At 45.5% G+C, this 18,298-nt stretch overlaps 1 protein-coding gene across 1 annotated transcript in view; it reads left to right on the forward strand.

Annotated features, from left to right (window-relative positions):
- The first annotated feature begins 10,685 nt into the window (after window positions 1–10,685).
- The window catches only part of LOC126997053 (teneurin-m-like), a 439,194-nt gene continuing 431,581 nt past the window's right edge, over window positions 10,686–18,298 (forward strand). Inside the window, exon 1 of the mRNA XM_050858090.1 lies at window positions 10,686–10,715. The gene's annotated coding sequence lies outside the window, so the exon portion shown is untranslated. The remainder of the gene's footprint in view (window positions 10,716–18,298) is intronic.

The following is an 18,298-nucleotide window of genomic DNA, read 5'->3' on the forward strand; positions in this document are numbered from 1 at the left end:
TCCCCTCGTCATTAACGCTCGATATTTGTCCCGCCGCCTCAGACATGTGCAGGGGGGAGCAGGGAGGGGAAGGGGAAGGTAGGGGATGGGTTAAGTGTGGAAGGTAGGGCGATGGACTCATTTCGTGGTGGCTTTTCCCTACCTCAATTCCTTTTCCCTTCTTCCTTTACTCTCCTTACTTCCTCATTGCTTTAGAACGAGGGGGGTGTTAGGGGGGGGGGAAAGGCTGGGGGGAGTGGTGTTAGTAGTGAGACGAGGGGGGGGGGGGGACTCATTTTGTGTTGAAGGGGAAGAGAGAGGAAGGAAGATAGGGGACTCATTTTGTGTTGGAGAAGGGGAAGAGAGAGGAGGGAAGGTAGGGGGCTCATTTTGTGGTGACTTCCTTCTACCTCAATTCCTTTTCCCTTCTTCCTTTACTCTCCTTACTTCCTCATTGCTTTAGAACGAGGGGGGTGTTAGGGGGGAGGCTTGGGGCAATTGTGTTAGTAGTGAGACGAGGGGTGGGGGAACTCAGAAGAAGGGAGGGGAAGGGGGGATTTATGTGTGGTGACTTCCCTCTGTCTCAAGTTCCTTTCCCTTCTTCTTTCACTCTCCCTACTTGTTCGCTGCTTTAGAATTGTCTGATGGTGGAAGGGGGGGTTAGGGTTGATAGTGATGGGGGGGGGAGGGGGCTCATTCTGTGTTGGGGAAAGGTTATGAGGGGAAGGGGTTGTGGTAGGGGGTAAGGTATGGGGATGGACTAATTTCGTGGTGGTTACTCAATTCCTCGATTCATTTACCTTTTTCCTTTTGTTTCCTCACTTCCTCCCTTCTATAGAACTTGGGGGGTTAGGGGGGAAGAGATGAGGGGGGGGGGGGTTGTAGTGAAGCTGGGGGTGGTGAGCAAGACGGAGGGGCTGGGGGTATCTCACTTTGTCTCCTCGTCCCCCTAATCCCCTCTCTACCTCTACTTTCTTCACTTTCTCGCAAATGTGGTCCTGCATGGATTGGGGAAGGGGTTTGAGTGGTGTTGGGGGAAGAATTGGGGTGCCTTGCCTTTCCTCTACCCATTTCCTTGCTCCTGCCGCAGTCCTGGGAGGGGTTGGTGGGGTGAGGTTAGGTTAGGTTAGGTGGTGGGGGTTGTCTCATTTCAGCGGAGCCATCTTCCCACCCCCCTACCTCTCTTCCTCCCTTCCTCCCCTTTCTGCCTTCCCTCCCTACCTTTCCCTCCATTCCTATCTACCTGCCCTCCTCTCCCTAGCCTCACTTTATCTCTTAATTTCTTTCTCATCATTTCCCCTTCTCTTCCTCTCTCTTGTGGTTCCTGTTCTCTTTCTCTTCGTCTTTGTTAGTTCGTCTACGCTTCATTTTCTCCATCTTTATCGTCTTCCTTTGCCTTTTACATCATTTTTCATCTTTATCTCTGTGTGTTCTTTTCACCCTTCATCTTCCCTCATACATTTTACATTCAACGTACACATTTTAACTTTAGGAGGGGAATGAGAAGAATAGAATGAGGAGTAAGAATAGGAGGAAGAAGAAAAGGAGAAGTAATAGAGAAAGAGGAGAAGCAAGACTGATAGAGAAAGAAGAAGAGGGGTAGTAACAGACAGAGAGAAGGAATTGGAGGAGGAGAAGGAGGAGGAGAAGTAGTAATGGAGAGAGAAAGGGAAGGAAAAGTAATAGAAAAAAAAAGAGTAGGAGAAGGAATTGGAGGAGAAGGAGAAATTGGACTAGGAAAAGGAGTAATACAACAAGAGGAGAAGGGAAAGGAGGAGTAATAGAGAGGAGGAGGTGGAGGAGGAGGGGCTGGGGTAGGATCAAGGGGGGTGGGGGTGGGAGGCAACGAACGAATACCGGGGATACTGACGACTTGAGTCTCGTAAATTTCCCTGAATCGGCTGGACGCTTCGCTGAAAAAGACACGGAGGAGGAAGAGGAAGCAACAGTAACCCCGGTGTGTCTCCCCTGGGGGCGTGGGGGGGCGGGGAGACTGTGAGACGGGTCGAAAAGAATGGGGAGGGGGTAAAGAGGGGGTGTAAAGAGCCGGGAAGAGGACATGAAGAGAGTGGAAGGGGGATAGAGGGAACAGGAAGAGATGGGGGAGTTTACAGATGGGTTAGGAGAGACTGTGAGACGGGTCGAAAAGAATAGGGAGGGAAAGTAAAGAGCGAGAAAGGGACGTAAATAGAGTGGAAAAGGGATAAAGGGAACAGGAAGAGAAGGGTTATTTGCAGCTGGGTGGGTGGAGAGGTCATACGGTGGAAAGGGACAATTTAGAGCTGGAAAAAGTAAGGAGAGGAGTGAAGGTACAGTCTGAAAGGGTAAGGAAGAGACAGGCTGTTCCATAAAAGGACGTGGCCGAAGACGGGAGTAAAGGAGACAGGAAAGGGACGGATAAGGGGTGAATGAGAGAATGAGAGCAAAGGGATAGGGAGGAAAGGGATGGAAGGGCAAGGAAGGATGCGAAAGAGCGTAGATAGATGTGAAAGGAGTGTGGGAAGGAGAGAGATGGAAGGGGAGAGTTATGAAGAGATGGAGAAGGGAAGGGAGGCGCGTAGAGGAAAGAGGTGAATATGGAAGAGATGAAGAGGGAAGGAAAGTGATGTAGAGAGGACGAGAAAGAAGATGAAGGGAGTGTGGAGGTTGAAAGAGCAAGAAGGATGTATACAGGAAATGAGAAGAAAATGGAAGAGAGAGAAAGCCACATGTGAAGAAAAAAATGGAAGAAAAATATGATGAAAACGAGATAAGGAGGGGAAGAGGAGACTGGAAGAAAAGAGTAAAGAGGAGAGGATTAGAAGTGTGAATAAACCGGGAAGGGGAGGAGACGAGGAGAACACAAGAAGAGAAGTAGGAAAGTGTATAAGAAAACAAAAAAGGAGGGGAAAAGGATATTGTAAAAGAACAGCAAAGAGGAAGAGGAGGGGAAGAGTAAAGAAACTATGGAGAGGAGGAGATAAGGAAGGTGGAAAAAGTGCAAAGAAGACGAAGGGGAGGGAAAGAGGAAATTGGAATAAAACAGTAAAGAGGAAGAGGAAAGGAAATGTAATAAAATAATGAGATGAGAAAAGAGGAAGAGAAGTATAAAGAAAGCGAGTAAAGAAGAGGAAGAGGAAACTGGAAGAAAGCAGCGATTAAGAGGAAGAGGAGATGAGAAAAGAGGAAGAGAAGTATAAAGAAAGCGAGTAAAGAAGAGGAAGAGGAAACTGGAAGAAAGCAACGATTAAGCGGAAGAGGAGATGAGGAAGGAAGGAAAAACAGTAAAGAAAATAAGAGAAGGAGGCGAAATAAAAAGAAAACGAAGAGAATGGAAGAAGAAGAGGAAGTGTGAGAAAGTGTAAAGTGGGCGGGTGGACGGAGGATGAGGGGCAGGGACGGGAGCATGGGGGGAGGGGGGCGTGAGGGGAGCATTTGTCTTCCTTAGCCACGCCCGGGCGGCCTGGCGGGGGGCGGCGTGACACCCTGAGACAATGGCGTCACCCCCGGGGACCTCTGGGACTCGTTACTCTGTCTAACACTAGGGGGGGGGGACGGGGAGTGACAGGGGTTTGGACAGGGAACAGAGTGGGGGTGGGGGCTAGTGGAAGGGAGGGATGAGGAGGGTTAGGATAGAAGGGAATGAGGGAGAGGGGGCTGGGAGGGAACAGGGGGATAGAGGGAGGCAGGGGGCTTGTTGGGAACGATGGGGAGGTGGCTGGGAAAGGGAGGGAATGGTGGGGCTGGGGATTGAAGGGAAAGGGGGAGGACTGGGGTAAGGGAGGGAACGGAGTGGGGGGGGGGTTGGACAGAACAAGGGGGGGGGGTTCTGTAGAGGTTCTTCTTCTTCTTCTTTGTTCTCGTTTTCTTAGTCTTATGCTTCATTCTCATCCTTACAATAGTCAGCTTTCTTTTTTCCTTCTTCTTTTTCTCTTGTCTCTGTTTTGTTGTTGTTTTCATCTCTCCTCTTATTCTTATTATTTTTCTTTTTTGCTGTCCTCTTTTTCTTCTTTTTATTCCTCTTTTCCATCTCCTTATTCGTTTACCGGAACCGAAGTGTGTAGAGAAATACATAATGCACAAACAGACAGATAGACAGATAGAAAAACAGAAACACACACACACACACACACACACACACATACACAGACACCGCTCCGGCCGCTCCGACCGCTCCGGTAGGTCAGTCGGTTAGAGCGCCGCTATGCAAAGCTTCACGGCCAAACAGGCGGCGGTTCGAGCCCTGCTCAGGCCGGATTGTTTCCGTTGACTAGGAGTGGTTATTGTCCCCCCTTGAGCAAGGGGGATGGGGTGTGTGTGTGGTGTGTGAGGTCCTGGCAGTGCCCAGAGATCGACAATAATGAGCACTTGCTCACGTCGGGAGGGTACCTGCTGGCGAAAGCGAGTCCAACTCGTGATCAGGCCGTGGTGAATTACACACACACACACACACACACACACACACACACACACAAAGTAGGAGTGACGTATCCTTAGATTTTGAAGTGAGAGAGAGAGAGAGAGAGAGATTAACAAAAGAGAATAATAGCCTACCATTCTCTCTCTCTCTCTCTCTCTCTCTCTCTCTCTCTCTCTCTCTCTCTCTCTCTCTCTCTCTCTCTCATGAAGAAGGTGGAGACATTGATAGGGGGACAAAAATCTTCCCAAAGACACCTGCGTAGGAAGACCCAAAAGTTACAAGAGGAAGTGAAAACAAAAAAAGACTGACAACAAGGAGGAGGAGGAGGAGGAGGAGGAAAGAAGAGAAGGTGTTGGGTTAATATGAAAGGCCAGGAAAAAGAAAAAAGACGATGATGAGTATGAAGGAGGAGGAGGAGGAGGAGGAGAGTGAGAAAGAAAGTGAAGTGGAGGCGAAACTAAAAAAAATAGATGAATAGAAAGAAGGAAGAACATGGTGAGGAGGAGAAAGAGAGAAGAAGGAGGAGGAGGAAAGGAGTGTGCTGAAGATATGTATTAGGGAGATGCAAAGGAGAGAGAGAGAGAGAGAGAGAGAGAGAGAGAGAGAGAGAGAGAGAGAGAGAGAGAGAGAGAGAGAGAGAGTCCAGCCAGGTTGGAGGAGGAGGAGGAGGAGGAGGAGGAGAGTGAGAAAGAAAGTGAAGTGGAGGCGAAACTAAAGAAAAATAGATGAATAGAAAGAAGGAAGAACATGGTGAGGAGGAGAAAGAGAGAAGGAGGAGGAGGAGGAGGAGGAGGAGGAGGAAAGGAGTGTGCTGAAGATATGTATTAGGGAGATGCAAAGAGAGAGAGAGAGTCCAGCCAGGTTGCCAAGTGACGTCACGACATCCTCTTAACTCTCCTCCTTTCACTTTCTCACTGGTCATGGTCATTATGGGAGGAGGAGGAGGAGGAGGAGGAGGAGAAACAGAAGCAGAAGGAGGAGCAGAAGTCCGAGAAAATAAAAACAAAATAAGAAGAAAAGCGATGGAAGAGGAGGAGGAGGTGGAAGGAATGGTGGTGGAGGAGGTGGTGTGGTGGTGGTGGTGGTCGTGGTGGTGGTGGTGGGTGTGTCAGTGGTCGTCCTCAGCACCGTTGTCATGGTTCGTCAAATGAAAAAGAAGGCAATTTAAATAAACACCTTTCTTTTTTTAACTTTCTTTCCTCAAATTTCGTGTTTTCTTCAATTAATTAAAGTATCAATATTGTTTTTAACCACCTCTATTTTAACATACGATTTGGTACTTGTGGTGGCGATGGTCGTGATAGTGGTGCCGGTGTTGGTGAAAATACTGTGTATACTTTAGAGATGGTGATAATAGTGACTGTGTTAGTGATGTTAATAGTTGTGATGTTGAAGGTAGGGGAGGTGGCAATGCTGATGATGAAGTGGGCATTGGGGGAAGGAAGGAAGGGGGGGGGGGCAGGTATAGGAGTAATTGTGATGGTGGTGGTGATCGAAATAATGGTGATGATTGTGAAGTTGAAGGTAGGGGAGGTGGTAGTGATGGTGATGAAGTGGGCATTGGGGGAAGGAAGGGGAGGGGAGGGTATGGGAGTAATTGTGATGATGGTGGTGGTGGTGGTGGTGGTGGTGGTGGTGGTGGAAATGGCAGGCGTGGTGATGGAGGAGTTGGCGGTGGTGGTTGTGGGGGGTAAGGGAGGGAGGGGGAAGGGGGGAGGGGGAGGGCCTTTGACACCCCCAACAAATCAAAGAAAATCACGCACCAATTTATGAGACAAGTCGATTCACTAATAAAGATGCCAACACACAGATATATCCCCTCCTCCTCCTCCTCCTCCTCCTCCTCCTCCTCCTCCTCCTCCTCCTCCTCCTCCTCCTCCGTCTTGGCTGGGTCGATGCGGGAAGACCCAATTTTTCAGCGCAACCGTCCACTAATTACTGAAAATTATGATGGCGACAAGGACAAACCAGAGGAACCTCACCTTTGTACGTGGGTCTTCTTCCTCCTCCTCCTTTTCTTTTCTTTTGTTCCTTTTTTTATTTCCTCTTCATCTTTTTCCGCTTCGTTTTCTTCTTCTTTTGCCATCACGTTTTATCCTTCACTGTTCCTTCTCTCCTTTCTTTTATATCATCGTCTTTTTCATCCCTCTTCCTTTTCTTCTTTCCGTTTCTTCTTTCTTCTTTCAATTTCTTCATTTTCTTCCTCCTCATCTTCTATTTCTTCTTCTTTCCCTTTCTCTTCTTCGTCATCTTTTTCTGTTACGTTTTCTTCGTCTGCTTCGTTTTCTTGTTCTTTTCCCATCACTATTTCTTCTTTATTCCTTTTCCTCCTTCTTTCTTCTCTGTTTTCTTAATTTTCTTCCTCCTCTTCCTCTTTCTTTCCTTCATCCTTCTTTCTGTTCTTCATTCTCTTATTTTTTTTTCCTCTTCCTTCTCTTTTCTTCATCATCATCTTTTCATAGTACTTCGTTTTCTTCTTTTGCTTCATTTTCCTTTTTTGCCGTCACAGTCTCTCCTCCGCTGTTCCTGCTCCTCTTCTCCATTGTTCTCTATCTTCTTCCTCTTACCTCTTCTCTTCCTCTTTCTTTTCTTCATCCTTTGCCGTCTCTCTCCCATCCTGATTTTCTTCATTTCCTGTCTTCATACTTCTTTCTGGTGCCCTTTTATATTTTTATCCTCCTCCTCCTCCTCCTCCTCCTCCTCCTCAGTGTCCGTTGCTAAGGAGTCCAAGCTAAACACACACCCACACCCACAAATCCACCCCCCCCCTTTACCCCTACTCCCCCCCTCAGCCCCCGACCCCCTCCCCACTCCCTACTCCCCCCTCACCCCCAGACCCCCCTCCCCACCCCCCACACTCACTCTCAGCATCTAAGTTTGCTGTGAAGACAACCGACAAACATTTTAGCTTTCTTCACTTCTTCTCTCGTGTGTGTTATTCATCTCTCTCTCTCTCTCTCTCTCTCTCTCTCTCTCTCTCTCTCTCTCTCTCTCTCTCTCTCTCTCTCTCTCTCTCTCTCTCTATTTTCATGTATGTATTTATTTATTCATTTATTTGTCTCTTTCTCTCCCTTTCTTATTTTTACTTTCTTTTCTTTCTTTTTCTTTGTTTCTATATTCATTTTTTTTATTAATTTACTCTCTCTCTCTCTCTCTCTCTCTCTCTCTCTCTCTCTCTCTCTCTCTCGATCACAGCTACAGCTCAAGATAAACGTTTGATGAATTGTTCTTTTCAGCTGTGACTTTTTCCCTTCGCTTTCCCTTCTGTAGCTGACACATAAAGCCTCCCCGTCAGGGCTACGTGTGTTCCTGCGGGTGATCACAACTCAAAGGCTACAGGAGGGAGGGCAGGAGAGAGGAGGAGGTGTAGGGAGTGAAGGTAGATGGTTGGATATGGAAGCGGGGACGTCGGGAAAGCTAGAGGCAGAGGTAGAAGGTAGGAAATGAGGGGAAGGAAGATTAGGCAAGGTAGGTAAGGTAAAAAGAATGGAGAGATTAAGGAAAAGGTAATGGTGGAGAAGGTAGGTAAGTTAGAAAGGGAGGGAGAGGTTAAGGCAGAGGTAGAAGGTAGAGGAGGCGGGAAACGAGGAGGCAAGATAGTTTAGGAAAGAAGGGAGAGAGAAATTAGGGTTGAGGTTTGAAGGTAGAGAAGGTAGGAACGAGGAGGCAAGGGAGGTAAGGTAAAAAGGGAGGGAGAGGTTAGGGCTGCTGTAGAGGGAAAGAAGAAATAAATTAAGGAGAGGATACAGCAATAGGAGATAATGAAGGAAGAGGAATTGGAGGAAAGGATGAAGCAAGAATCGAAGAAGGGAAAACAGAGCAATTGAAAATAGGGAAGGATGAGGAATTGGAGGAAAGAAAGAAATAGCAAGAACTGAAGAAGGGAAAACAAAGCAATAGAAAATAGGGAAGGATGAGGAATTGGAAGAGAGGCAGAAATGGGAAGAATTAAAGAAGGGAAAACAGAGTGGAGAAAGAAGAGGAAGAGGAAGGACACGGGAGGTAAAATGGAGTAGGATGAGCAACGGAAAGAAGAGGAAAGATGGAGGGATAGGCAAAAAGGACAAAACGAAGGGAGAGATGAAAGGAAAGATAGGAGGAAAGGAGAGAAAGGTAAAGTAGGGAATTAAAGAGACTAGGCAGGTAAGATAGGGAAGCGAGAGAGAGAGAGAGAGAGAGAGAGAGAGAGAGAGAGAGAGAGAGAGAGAGAGAGAGAGAGAGAGAGAGAGAGAGAGAGAGAGAGAGAGAGAGAGTAGCATTGAGTGGCCCTTGAATGATGTAAAGAAGGGCTTGGAGGTCTAAGTATTGGGCGTCCAGGTAGTCATCGTAACACCTGGTCAGCACAATAATTCCCTGAGCACGCGGCCAGGTAAGTGTGCACCTGTAAATCACCTTATTCATATTAGAGAAAGTGAGAGTGAGAGTGAGTGAGGGTGAGTGTGAGTGAGTGAAGGTGAGAGTGTGTGTGAGTGTGAGTGAGTGTGAATGAGTGTGAGTGAGTGAGTGAAAGTGAGAGAGAGTGAGAGTACCTAAATGAATATATAAATAAACAAATGAAGAAAACGAAAAGAAGAAAGCGAGAGAGAAATCAATAAATAAATAAGTAAATGAATAGATAAACAAATGTAAAAAGAAAAAAAAGAGAGAGAGAGAGAGAGAGAGAGAGAGAGAGAGAGAGAGAGAGAGAGAGAGAGAGAGAGAGAGAGAGAGAGAGAGAGAGAGCAGGTAATAAATGACAGGTACAGTTCAGTCACCTTTCTTATTGTCCATTACTTCTTTTTTATGATGTTTCCTCGAAAGAGTATTATTAACTTTATTAGGTTATCGATATTAAGTGTAAGAGTATTTGCTTATTATTAACACACACACACACACACACACACACGGAGGGGTCAGTCGGGGTAATATTGCGTTCAAATTAATGTAGCTTCTCGGTATGCTGGGAGGAGGCAAATAAATGAATAAACGAACAAATAAATGAATAAATAAAAGACAAATATCGACGAGTATAAAAAAATCTTGAAGAGTTGGTTAGCGTTGGCTTAGTGGGGAGTTGTGAATCAAGGCGGAGTGACCTTTCACCTGTTTGTTGACCCCTGACCTTACTCTTGATCTAGAGAGAGAGAGAGAGAGGTGCATGTGTGTGCGTGTGTGTGTACGCATGATCGTTCTTTATCTTCTTGTTCATCCGAGTGTATGAATTTTTTATACGGTCGTGAAAGGAAAGTATTTTATCGTATTCTTTTATATAAACTTTTCGTCTATATTTCCCTTGTTGCTAAGATACTCTCCCCTTTTTTTCAGCGTATTCCTACCTCAAAAATGTAGTTAATTGTTTGTTGAAATAGTACATAATTTAACTATTTGATTGAGCATAATTTTTCCCGTTGGACAAGAACTGAACGACATAAAAAAAAAATTCAGTTTGGCTCGGAATAATATGGGAGGCTGAACCACGCGAGGGAGCATTGTAGCGTGTGTTCAAAGAAGCGGGTACGTGTGCAAAGGTGTATGTGTGCACGTGTAGATGTGTGTATGTGTTTGTGTGTGTCTGACTGTTTGTATGTATGTATGTATATATGTATGTGTATATGTGTGTATGTATGTTGTGTTGGTATCTGACAGGTGTGGGGTCTTCGGGTGTGTGTGGGGTCGGCGGGTGCGTAGGTGTGGGGCGGTGTGGCGGCGGTCGTAAGCGGCGGAGTGGCGGCGGATGAGGGGAGGACGAGGAGTCTGTGGCGGCGGCGTTGGTGGCGGAGTGAAGAGTTGGTTATGAAAGCACCGTGGACAGCTGTGGTGGCTACAGTGGTGGCGTCATTTGAGAGGAGGAGGAGGAAGAGGAGGAGGAGGAAGGTTGTGGACGGCGCAGTCCGCGCTGGTGTGGACGTGAGGGACGAGAGCGTGGCGGTGAGGCCGAGGCTGGATGCGCAAGTCAGTACCACACACAGCCTCCGAGGAAGACACACGCGCCATTCCGCTCTCCGCCGCCTCCCCGCCAGGACAACACCCATCGCGGGGCCGCTCGTCCACCTGCTCACCCGCCCGCGTAGCCACACCGCCGCGGATGACGGGGACTTCGTGGCGTGGGTGTCGCCGCGTTGCATGACAGAGGGAAGGAAAGCGTCCGTAGACCAGTGTATAGGTCGCCGCGAAGCATATGCTCTCTTGAAACGAGTATAATTCTGGCCTGTGTGTTGTTGGTGTTGGTGGTGGGAATGGGACACGGTGAGGCTGTTGAGCAATGATAGTCCTCCCCGCGGGTGTATGTCACAGTTATCATGTCGACGGTGAAGCCCCAGCTCTCAGGATAAAGGTTACCGCCGCTCAGCCCTGACAGGTACGTGTACTTATCGTGTTGGCTGTGCTGACGGACTGCGAGGTGGCGTTGAAGTGTTGAAGTGTGTGTTGTTGCTTCTGTCGCTGCTGCTTCAAGTGTTATCTTCACTGCTCCTCCTCTTCATTCGCTTCTGTCGCTACTTTTTTCATCATTATCATTCTTTCATACTTCATCTTCTCCGTCGTCGTTTTCGTCTTCTTCATCTTCTTTTCCATCGTCTTCATCTCTTAAAGTGTGTTTGCTTTCGCTCGCGGTTATGTCTGTCTTGTTTTCATCATCTTTTTCCAGGCTCGTTCTCTGCCACCTTCGTTTTCTTTTGCTAAGTTTTCTTCAGTGTTCGGTATCACTCGTTTGCGTGTGGTGGGCTTGCTTCTATGTGTGTGTGTGTGTGTGTGTGTGTGTGTGTGTGTGTGTGTGTGTGTGTGTGTGTTGCAAGTCCCCTCCTAGTCTCCTAGTCCTGTTTGCGTGTGTGTCCGAGACTGTTTGTGTTGACGAGTTTCCGGTGAGGTGAGAGTGTGTACACCAGGACAGGGAGGAGGAAGGGGGACAACAAGTGGAATCCTGAAGACGTACACACATTCCTCACACACGTACACCCACACACACACACACACTCACATACACACACACACACACACACACACACACTTAAAGGTAGACACAACTTCCTAATACTCACTCCTCCCACCAACTAACTAACTGACTTATTCACCGACTCACTCACCTGAAGAAGTCAAGCGCAGGTAGGCAGGTGAGTCTCGCCTTCCTCAGTGTGTCACCTGCGAGGCCGACCCACCGGAACTCCTCTTGATTATAGAGTTAAAGGTTATGTGTCGAGACAAACTCTGCGTATGAGAGAGTTGGCACGGAGGACGTATTTTCCTTCTGGGCGATGCTGTCTTCCTTCGCACGGGGTTAAACTGTGTGTGTGTGTGTGTGTGTGTGTGTGTGTGTGTGTGTGTTTGCTTGCTCGTTTTATACATCGCTCTCTCGGTGACCAGTTTATGTGCTGCCTGAAAAATGGTTATGTTTGTGTCAGTTTCTATGTTTGTTTCTCTGCCTCTCTGTTTATCTCTCCTCCGCCTGGCTTTTCTCCTCCTCCTCCTCCTCCCCCTCCGTGTGTTTCCTCTCTCCGGTTGGCTGCCTCCAAGTCTTCATTAAGTCCTCTTCATCGTCATTTCTTTTTCCCTCCCATAATATTTTCTCCCGTTTATCCTGCGTCGTCGTCGTCGTCGTCGTCTCATACGCCAAGTCTCTTTACTGCACAATGACTCTTTCCATTCCTCTTTCTCTCTCGCTTTCTGTCTGTTTGTCTGCCTGTCTGTCTGTCCGTCTGTCTGTCTGTATGTCTGTCTGTCTGTCTGTGTTTGCCTGCCTGTCTGTCTGTCTGTCTGTCTGTCTGTCTCTCTCTCTGTATGTCTGTCTGTGTCTGTGTCTGTCTCTGTCTCTCTCTCTCTCTCTCTCTCTCTCTCTCTCTCTCTCTCTCTCTCTCTCTCTTTCCCTCTCTCTCCATTATACATTCCATCCTTGAGCGCTGCCTTCATTTCGCAGGCTGTTTCATCGGTCTTTTTCACTCCCGCCATTCCCAGAAAAATGGCCGAAACACAACCTTTGCGCCAACACTTTATACGCGGCAGTTTATTGGCCGAAGTGAAAAATGGCTTTTACTTGTAACTCGACAGCATTTATCGAAGGGAATTTTGAAGCGAGGCGCGCTGCGTTATTGCCGGCCACACGGTATTCCGGCAGCGCTCCCTCTCTGCCTCTGACCCCGCTCGTACGTGAAGCTTATGTGAGGGGTAAAGCACTCTATCACACCGTCCGTTATCTTGTGTGCTTAGCGTATCTTTAATCTAACTTACTCAGCGTTCGTTTCATAAGTTCAATCCACGTCTTTGAACAGCGTGGGGTAAAGCACTATACCACACCGTACGTTGTGTGCTTAGCGTATCTTTAATCTAACATACTCAGCGTTACATCGTACGTTATCTTGTGTGCTTAGCGTATCTTTGATCTAACTTACTCAGCGTTCGTTTCATAAGTTTAATCCACGTCTTTGAACAGCACTTAAACACATCTATATTTTCCTAATCTTCCTTTACCTAAACTTTTCTCTCTTTCCCTTACCTCTCCTTACTTAATCTTGTATAATCTTATCTTACCTCACCATCCTGTCTCACGCCACCATAACTTCTCCTAATCTTTCCTTCTCTTACTTTAATCTTACATAACCTTACCTAACCTAATCTAACTTACTCTTTCATAATCTATCCTAACCTAATCTATCCTTACCTCTTCCTTCCTCACATTTCCCAACTGTAAGTAGTTCGTAACCTCACATAACTTTACCGAACAATCTGTATTTAATCTAAGTTGGCGTTTAGTGGTATCTAAGTTTGTCTGTTTTCGTGCAAAGGCTTCCAATACATTTCTCCTTCTATATTCCCTACTTTATGCTACCTGATCGCCCCTTTCTAACCATATATCATCTCGACTATCTGACGTAACCTTACCTGACCTTACCTTAGATTACATCCCGTCCTTACTTTCACTGTATTACATGTCCCTCCTCTTACCTTGCAATTTCTTACCTTTTACCACCTCATCGCCTCTCATCCTTACCTTACCTCGCCTAATTAACCTCACCTTACTTACCTGACTTTACTTCACCCAATATAACTTTCCCTTACCCTTGCCATTCCTTACCTTGCACGACCTCGTCTCTTCCAACCCTACATGCCTTATCTAACTAGCGTAACCCTACCTGGCCCTACCTCACCTTACACCTGCCCGTTAAAAGTGAGTGAAGTGAGCGCTCAGGGACACGTTCAGGTACCTTGGGTCACCTTTGAAGGGAGTGGAAGGTAGGGAGAAGGGAGGAAGACCGGGGCGGGAAAGGAAGGGAGGGAAAATGGGAAGGAGCGATGGTAGGAAGGATGGGTATTAGGAAGGAATGGAAGGGAAGGATGAAAGGGGAGATGGAAGAAAGGGCGGAAGGATGTTATATAGGAAGGAAGGGACAAAAAAGGAAAAGAGTGGAAGGTAGAGAGGAGAGGAGAAGGGGTGGAGAGAGGAAAGGAAGGAAGAGAGAAGAGGAAAGTTGGATTGAAGGACGGATGGATATTAGGTAGAGAGGGGCAAAGAAAGAAAGGGACAAAATAGGAAAAGAAAGGAGGGGAGGTGGGTCGGATAGGGAAAAGGAAGGAAGGGAGAATTGGCAAGATGGATGGAAAGAAGGAAGGATGTCAGGAAGGAAGGGACGAAGAAGGAAAGGAAGGAAAGGACAAAAGAGGAAAATAAAGTAGAAAGTAAGAAAAGGGCGAAATGGGGAACGAAGGAAAGAAAGGAGAAGAGAAAAGGTGGATGGAAAGACAGGGATGTTAGGAAGGAAGGAAGAAAAATAGAATAAGTAGGAGAGGAAGAAATAGGAGAATAGAAGCTAGAAAGAAAGTATGAGGGAAGGAAGGAAGGGAAGAAAATGAAAAGGTGTGAAGGAAGAAAGGATGTTAGGAACGGAGGGGCGATGAAAGATTACCTTGAAGGGAAAAAAGGAAAAGAAGGAAGGAAGGCAATAAATAGACCAAGAGAAAGTAGACGAGGAAAAAAAAGTATGAAGGAAGGAAGAAGGGACAAGGAGAAGGTGTGAGGGTGGTAACGAATCAAGGAAGAAAGATGGAATGATAGGAAAGGTTAAGGATAGGAAGTAAGGAAGAAATTATTGATGAAAAGGGAGGTAGAAAGTAAGAAGATATGCAAGAAAAGGCGAAAGGACACAAAACGGTCAAAGTAAGGAATAAGGAGATAAAGATGTTAAGAAAGGGAGAAAATAAGGAAAGGAGAAAGGGAAGAAAAAAGAAAGGATAGACGGAAGAAAGACGTTGGGAAAGAAAGGAGAGGGAGGAAAGAGAAAGGAAGGAAGGAAACAAGGAAAGAAGAGACGGAAAAAAGGAAGAAATGACAGAAGGAAGCAAGACGAGAGGGAAGGAAAGTAATGGGAGGAAAAGGATGATGCATAGTAAGAGAAAAACGAATAAAGGAATAAAAGGAGTAAGAAATGAAGGGAGGAAAGAAGGAAAGAAGGGGTGGAGAAAGGGAAGAACGAAGAAATGATGGAAGGAATCAAGACGTCAGGAAATGAAGGAAAGACTGAATAGGAAGCGAGTAAGTAGTTAGGAAAGGAAAGAAAGAAGGAAAGAAACAAGGAAAGAAGAAACAGAGAAAGAGAAGAATGAATAAATAATAGAGGGAAGCAAGACATTACGAAAGGAAGTGAAGGAAAGAAAGAGAGGCTCAGCAGAAGGAGAAAAAAGGAAGAGATGAAGGAAGTAAGAAATGAAGAGAGGAAATAAGATAAAAAAAAAAGGGATGGAGACAGGGAGGAATGAAGAAAGATAGAGAGAAGGAAGTAAAGGGAGAAAAGGGAGGCTGAGTAGTAAAAGAGTAAGGAAAGAAGGGATAAATGAGGTAAGAAAAGAAAGGAGGAACGAAGGAAGGAGAAAGAAAAGAAGGAATAAATGACAAAAAGTAAAACGTTAAAGGAAGAAGTGAAGTGAGGTAAGGGAGGCTGAAGAGTAAGTAGTAAGGTGGGTTCCTCCCTTACCTTCCCTTACCTTACCTTACCTTACCTTATCCTGGGCTTCTGTGACGTAAAATATTTAAAGGGACCGTCTGGATAATGTTAGTCTTGTTGTTAAGGTTTGCATAATACAGTGAGTGAACGAGTTAGTGTGTGTGTGTGTGTGTGTGTGTGTGTGTGTGTGTGTGTGTGTGCGGGCGCGTTTGGAAGGGTTTGACAAGAGCTAATACCGGCCGAAGCGTAATCGAGTGGCATAATGAAACTGGGAGTGAAAGTGAGCGAAAATGCGACATTCACCAATACTTCCCGTGAAAAATCAGGCATCAGAGAGAGAGAGAGAGAGAGAGAGAGAGAGAGAGAGAGAGAGGGGAGTAACAGGGTTTTAGACAAGCACACCTACATACATACATACAAACATACATACATATTTACATACAGACAGACAGACAACATGACAGCCCAATGAAAGGTACGATGAAGATTTAAGGAACGGAGGAGGAGAGGGAGAGAGAGAAAGAATAAAAAGCTTCCCAGTGGTAGAGAATATTTATTTCTTTGCCTCACATTCATACCTGTCCGCCATGTCTGATCACAATACCTTGAAAGGACGTCCCGGCTCCGTGCACCGAGAGAGAGAGAGAGAGAGAGAGAGCGTAGGCGAGAGCTGACGTATTCCAAGCAGACTCTCTCTCTCTCTCTCTCTCTCTCTCTCTCTCTCTCTCTCTCTCTCTCTTCCATCATTCTTATTTTAACACTAACCCGAAGAAAAATAAAACAGAAAGAAAATAGAATGAAATAAAAAAATACATAATAACACATAACTTACCTCTTTTCCTTCCCTCCTCCCGTACTTACTCAACATAGGAACCGAAAACAGCGACACTAAAGATGAATAAATAATGAACGATCGAATAATAATAAGAGAAGGGGGCGGGTAAGGCCTCGTAATACACAGGTAGACTCATATGTCAGGATTGGGCGGCGGGGAACTTAAACACAAACAGAACTACAGCTTTATGGTAAACAGTGGAGCGGCGGCGTCTATATGTAGGTAGCGAGGTAGGAAGGTGGGTAGGGAGGTAGGTAGGGAGGTAGGTAGGAACAGGTAGATAGATAGGGAGGTAGAAACACTGTCTTCTCCACTACCTATATCTATCTTTACTTTTTTATCTGTTTATTTATTATATATATCTACGTATCATTCGTTAACATACAGAGGTAGGCAAGTAGGAAGGAAAGCACACTTTATCTATCCATCTATCTGTCTTTTTATCTATCTATCTATTTATCTATTTTATCTGCGTATCATTTTTTAACATTCTGAATAAAGATAACATTCTGGATAAAGAGACGTATAGGCAAAGAACCAAACAAACAAGAGATGAAATACATAGATAATTAGTTAACATAAAAATAATGAATAAATGAAAATATCGAATCGAGGTTTTGTTAGGTTCTACGACGTAAATATGTTTGTTCTAATAGGATCAATACGGAAGAGTGAGGTGTGTACATACGTTTGATTCTGCTCTTATATAAACGTCTACACACACCAAACAAACAAACAAACAAATAAACAAACACACGTACCCACGCACACGACATCGCCATACTAAGATGAATATAGAGTAGATTTAGGGGACCAAGGGCATGGAAGGGTTAAGGTGAGGCGTGTGGTGGTGGTGGTGGTGGTTGTGGTGGTAGTGGTGGTGGTAGTGGTGGTTGTGGTGATGGTGGTTGTGGTGGTGGTGTTGAACGAAGAAAACGGGAGAATAATATTAACTCGCACATACAACGGACGAGTTAACGTGGCCCGCAGGTAAAGTTTTGATTACCTTGAGAGAGAGAGAGAGAGAGAGAGAGAGAGAGAGAGAGAGAGAGAGGGAAGTGAGGGAGTACTTCAGGATTAAGAGAGCCGTGAGATTATGTGTGTAGGGATAAAAATGATTTACATGTACGTAGCGCTGATTACACATAGAGCCCGTGTGTGTGTATGTATATATGTATGTATGTATGTATGTGTGTGTGTGTGTGTATGTGTGTATGTGTGTGTGTGTGTGTGTGTGTGTGTACCTGATCAGTAAATTGTCGCCCAGGTAACGCTAATATATGTACTGTTTGTTTGTCTGTATTTTTTTTTTACGTGTTTGTTTCTATGTCTCCATGCGTGTGTGTCTGTCTGTATGTATGTACGTTGTTTTATTCAGGTAGACAAGTGTGTTTGTATGTATGTATGTATGGATGTATGTATTTATGTGTGTATGTGTGTGTGTGTATGCATAACCTCAGTGCGTGGAATTTATTCACATTTATTATATAAACGCTGGAAAGGTGGAAGTTTTTCGCGCTGAAACACACACACACACACACACACACACACACACACACACACACACACACACACACACACACACACACACACACACACACACACACACACACACACACACACACACACACACACACACGGAAATTAGTTTTTGAAATACGAGTTTTCACCATGTCCATCGTACATTATTTTCAGATTAGTCGTTTTCTCGTTTACTTTTCTCTTTTTTTCATTTTTCCTGCTTTCTTTTCCTGCCTTCTTTCACTGCAGGGTTGATTATATTTAATGAACTTTTAGGTGTATGTATATGTGTATTTATGTATGTATCTATGTATTGTTTTTATTGGTATTGATTTCTTTATTGCTGTTTTTGCTACTACTACTACTACTACTACTACCACCACTACTGCTGCTTCTGTTCTGCTGGCGTCAGATCTTCATAGTCACATTATCCTTTGTTTCTCTTTGCTCTTACGTCAGTTATTTAATTGCTTTGTTACCAGTCTGGGTCGCGTGTCATCGTTATCACTTGGCAACACTGTAACCTTCAGGCGAGCGGTCAAAGGTGTCAACACAAAAGGAGAATATAGTAGTTGTTACAATATTCCACGTGACGCAAATAGAGAGATGGGTGGCGCCGATGTGTGTGTGTGTGTGTGTGTGTGTGTGTTTGATGCA

Source organism: Eriocheir sinensis, chromosome 11 (assembly GCF_024679095.1).
Source record: "Eriocheir sinensis breed Jianghai 21 chromosome 11, ASM2467909v1, whole genome shotgun sequence".
In the NCBI taxonomy this organism is placed as follows: domain Eukaryota; kingdom Metazoa; phylum Arthropoda; class Malacostraca; order Decapoda; family Varunidae; genus Eriocheir; species Eriocheir sinensis.